Below are 4,691 nucleotides of genomic sequence, written 5' to 3' on the forward strand. Positions count from 1 at the left end.
TCTCCTCCTCCAATTGCTAAATTTGCAAGACGTCCTAGCTGGGCCTGGTTCTCACCCAATCATGAATAGGAGCTGCTTTCTCCCTGCTAGGCATCTATAAAATACCATGATAGACTCTTGTCCTTCCTTGGTTTCAAAGCCACTAGACAAAGATTTGAATCCAGGTTCTACTACTTACTGGCTGCGTGAGTTTGGAGAAGCTTCTTAACCTCTATGAACTGCAGTTTTGTCATTTATAAGATGAGGAAGACAATACTCCCAGGGTAGGTGGTTGTAAGGATTTGACAAGATAATGCATATGAAGGACTTGCACCTAGCACAGCCTCAAAATGTAATGGCTGTTAACGAAAGTAGCCTTGGGAAGCACAAGAGGCTGTTCTAGGCTTGGGGAGGGGGCACAAGGAAGAAGAGCTCAGGTTGTTACTAAAAAAGGAGGAATCATGCAATCATTAAGAATGCTGGCTCAGACCTCTTATGAACCCAGTTTAAATCCTTGTTCCCTCCATTTGCCTCAGGCAAGCTACGACATTGCTCCCAGCCTCAACTTCCTCATCTTTAAATTGGGCATCATAATATAACTTACCTTAACAGGGGTTCTCAAAATGTGATCCAAGAACCCTGGAGGTCCCCAAGACCATTTCAGGGGTCCTCAAAGTCAAAATCATTTTCATAATAGGGCATACTACTCCCCCTTTTCTTTCTCATGCTCTCACAAGTATACAGTAGTTTTCCTGAGGCTGCATGACCTGTTATGGTGTCATTGCTCTGATGGCTAACAGAAAGTGTAAATTTCTGGTGTTCTAATTTTTTTCAATTTAATTTCTAATATAGTAAATATCAATATGTATGTAATTCATGCAGACAAAATGTATTTGGGGTCCTCAATAATTATAAGAATTTAAAGGGACCTGAAACAAAACATTTTGAGAATCACTGCTTGGTAGGGTTGTTGTGAAGATTAAGCAGCAAGTGGCATATGCATACCAAGCCCTCAATAAACATTACCCTTATAATGATTGATTCCAAAGCTCCTGAATCACATAAGGGTCCATCTACTCCACCTACACATAAAGCAAACTGAAATCATAGCACTTCATGCAAAGTCACCCTTGTTTTATTCCCTGCTGTTTGTGTAGCGAAAGTTCAGTCCATGCTAAACTTTGAACACTTCGCAGACACTACAGTGCCTCAGAAACCTCCAGGGTGTCCATGACATGGAAGTGCCCTGAAGACATGGGAACTCAGTGGACAGTGCAGACGGCTACCCCGCTTGGCTCAACCCTGACCACTGCCACCCTGTTAATGTCTCACCCAGCCAAAGGCAGCTGGTAATAAATAAGGTGGAGGCACAGGAAACTTGGCTTATAGAAAACCGCCCTAAGTGACGGACCATCAGGAGGAGGCGCAGCCTCAAAATGGGAGTAGTTTCCTTAAGGTTTCCATAATTTCCATGGACCCAAACTGAGAAATATACTTACTTTTAAGGGGGGTAGCGGTGGGCAGTGGAATGACCTGGAAGAGTGAAGGGTAATAGCGAGCAAGACCTGGAAGAGTTGAGAGTAAGCAATATAAAATTATTAAAATTGGTGAGGGATCTTTTTTTTTTTTTTCTTTTATGCTTTGGGCACACCCTTGAGGGAAGAAAAAGAAAACAGTATTCCTAGATTCTCACATTGATGGCAAATACATTAGGATTTTAGAAGTTATCAAATGAGTTTGAGAAAGATGTGACGCGATCTGGGTCATGGTCATCAAGGAAGTTGTTAATGAATCCGGTAAGAGCTGCGTCAGTTCGCCTCTTGGGTATGTGAACATCACGCAAGAGACCCCTCCCAGGCCAGGACCTTGTTTTCTGTGCTGTTAAAAAACGGACAGACCCTACATGAGAAATAACCCAACAAACAGGTGCAGACCAGTAAGAAAATTTTGCATACGAGCTATTTTTATTGTCAATATTTCTGGAGACCCAATGGGGCTACGTTAGAGGAACTGGAGGCCCTAGGGGAGACCCTAGAAAAACCTTTCACCTAGTTTCTTCTCCCCAGCCTAAGAAACGAAAATGTCAAAAGGTCACCCACTGCTTTGGCCACGCGGTCCGCCCCCAAGGCCAGCCGTCCCCACCTCAGTCCCCGTCCTCGCCTCTGGCCACTCCGCCGCGCACGGCCACCTGTTGCTGCCCTGACGCCCAGAGCTGAGTCGAAAACCGCCGCTAGAGTTCGTTCTAATTCCCCGGAGCAGAGGCTGGCCGGGAAGCCCCGACGCTCCGCGCCTGCTAATCCTCAGGGCGGGCGGGGACTCCGCCGAGCCTCCCAGCCCCAGGCTCCCTTTGTTTTCTCGCTGCGCTCAGACTGTCAGAAGTAGACCCCGGACAACATCCCTCGGTCCCGGCTCCGCTCGTGCGCGCTTGCGCCCAACTCACATCGGGAAAGGCTGACGCGTCCAGATGCCCTTGGAGGGGAAACGGGTCCGTCCCGGCAGGAATGCGAGACGCAGACAGGTTGCCCCGTGAGATTCCGAAGCGTCCCCTGGATCCCGAATACCTTAGGGCTCCTTAGCGTAGCAGTGCCGCAGGAACGCTGCGCCCAGAACGCAAGTTCACGGTACCGAGGCCGCGGGCGAAGGGCAGAGAGATCCCCGCCCGCCTTTACTCTAAAATGCCCGAGGGGAGCCAGGCGGCGGCGGTTAGGGATCCCTTCCCGCCGGGAACGCCAGAGTCCCAGCTCCGAAAGTGACCCGCCCTGCTTCCGAGAGACTTCCCTGCGAGCGCCGCAGGGGTGTGCCTTCCTCCGAGTCTGAGAATCCCAGTGAACGCCGGCCCGACAAGAGTTTAAGTCAGCTCCCGGGGCGTCTGTTTGTTTATTGGCTCTTAAGGGAAAAAGTTTGAGGATCTTTAACCAACCTCAGACCTGGCGCAAGCGCAAATCTCTAAATCTCCCCAGCAAAAGTCACCTAATTTCAAGTCGTTATATAAGTGGGGGCTCTTTCTCATCCTCCCTACCCCAAGCCCTCTTATTACTATTCCAGGAGCAAAACGTATCTCGCTTTAAAAAAAAAATTTTTTTTTTAAGTTATTTCCCCGAGCCCAAGGACGGGAGAAGGCGCAGGCAGCGCCCTGGGCGCGTGGCGGCCCCACCCGCGCGCGGCCCCTGGAGCCGCGAGAGGGACGCGGGGTCTGGGGGTGCCGCCGGCTCAGGGCCAGCAGCCGCGCCCCGCATTCCCTCTGTCTGCCGCTCCACGTGGTCAGGATCAACAGTTTGTTGAGCTCATCAGTGACACCTTGAACTTTTCATAAAGAAAATGGGTATTGCACCGGGAGGGTTTGGCCGTGGCCGCCGGGCCGGGTCGTGCTTAATATTCAATGATCTCGCTCGCGCCTCCCCCTCCTCCCCTCGCAGAAATTCCACCGAGTCCGTTACTGGGCTCAGACTTTTAATTTATCCGCCCCCAACCTCGGCTAGTAACCAGCGCCTTTAGGGCCAGCCTCCCCAGCTCCCGCCTGAAAATGACATTTCGCCGGCGTCTCCGGAGGGGGCTGAATTTCATTGTAACTTTTCTGCGGAACCCAGCCCGGGTGGCAGCTCGGTGGTGGTATCGTATGCAAATACGCATGCTGACGTTACAGATCATGTGGGTTTTGGCGTAGATTCCCCACTGATCGAGACATTTTTTCCCCTTTTTTTCCTTTTTTTTTTTTTTTTCTTTTAAAAATTTTGGCCACTGTTCCCCGTACGGGGGCTTTTCCTGTCCGTCTGTCTGGCAGGCTGGCCGTGCCCCTCTTTCCCACGGAGCCCGAGCCCGGCGCCCGGTGGGGAGTGGGGAGTGGGTGGGGGGAGCCAGCAGAGTTCCATTTTGGAACGCCCGTGCCGCGTCTCCGCGCTCCCAGCCCGGGTCCCCGCGTCCCCAGCCCCGGCGCAGGTAAGAAACTTCGCCTCGGCGCCCGGCACCCCCCGCCCGGCGCCGCCAGCCCCGAGCCCCGCACGCCGGGCGCCGGCCACTCCAGCCCAACTTTCCCACCGCCGCCGCCGCCGCCGCGGCTCCCGAAAATGTGTTGTTAATGGGACTTGGCCGGGTTTGTGATTGGAAGGGGGGGTGCGGAAGGGGGGGGTGCGGGCCCTTTTTTGCGGGTGGGAGGAAATAAGAGGATCCGGAGGGGGGGGAGATTTTTTTTTTTAAGAGTTTTGATTACAAGTTTGGATAAATGGGAGCCAGACCGAGGAGGAGGAGGAGGAGGAAAAACATGTCTACGTTTCCCTATGTCGACATAAGCCACAAAAAAATATGGCGTCCGCTTTCGACAGGGCGTTACGTAGACCCGACTCTGTTTTTATTTATTTATTTCGTGGCCGTCTCCCTCCCTCCGTGGCCCAGCTGCGGCGCTTTGTGCAAACGGGGCAGGTCCCGCGGGGACTCCGGCGGGACGTGGCCCGGCCCGGCGGGTTTGGCAGGCAGGGGGCTGCGTGTGCGAGCTGCCCTCCCTCCCCCGCGCTCCCCTCTTCTCCCCTCTCCCGGTGACGATTCGCCGTACTGTGGTGGCAGGAAGCATGACGCCGTGGGTTGAGGCTGCCTCTCCTCTCGTCGCCGCCGGTGGCTGCGGGCGGCCGCCGGAGCTACCTGCCGGGCGCAGGGCCGGAGCGCGGCGCCGGCCCCCACGCCCGGCTCAGGTGGCGTGGCGCCCGCGTCGGGGGGGGGGG

The 4,691-nt window shown here is 53.8% G+C and overlaps 1 protein-coding gene across 1 annotated transcript in view; it reads left to right on the forward strand.

The window, feature by feature from the left end:
• Nucleotides 1-3,490: 3,490 nt before the first annotated feature.
• Nucleotides 3,491-4,691, forward strand: part of ZHX2 (zinc fingers and homeoboxes 2) — a 152,107-nt gene continuing 150,906 nt past the window's right edge. Inside the window, exon 1 of the mRNA XM_040625560.1 lies at nucleotides 3,491-3,915. The gene's annotated coding sequence lies outside the window, so the exon portion shown is untranslated. The remainder of the gene's footprint in view (nucleotides 3,916-4,691) is intronic.

The sequence above is a fragment of the Ursus maritimus genome, unplaced genomic scaffold (assembly GCF_017311325.1).
Source record: "Ursus maritimus isolate PB19 unplaced genomic scaffold, ASM1731132v1 scaffold_9, whole genome shotgun sequence".
NCBI classification, from domain to species: domain Eukaryota; kingdom Metazoa; phylum Chordata; class Mammalia; order Carnivora; family Ursidae; genus Ursus; species Ursus maritimus.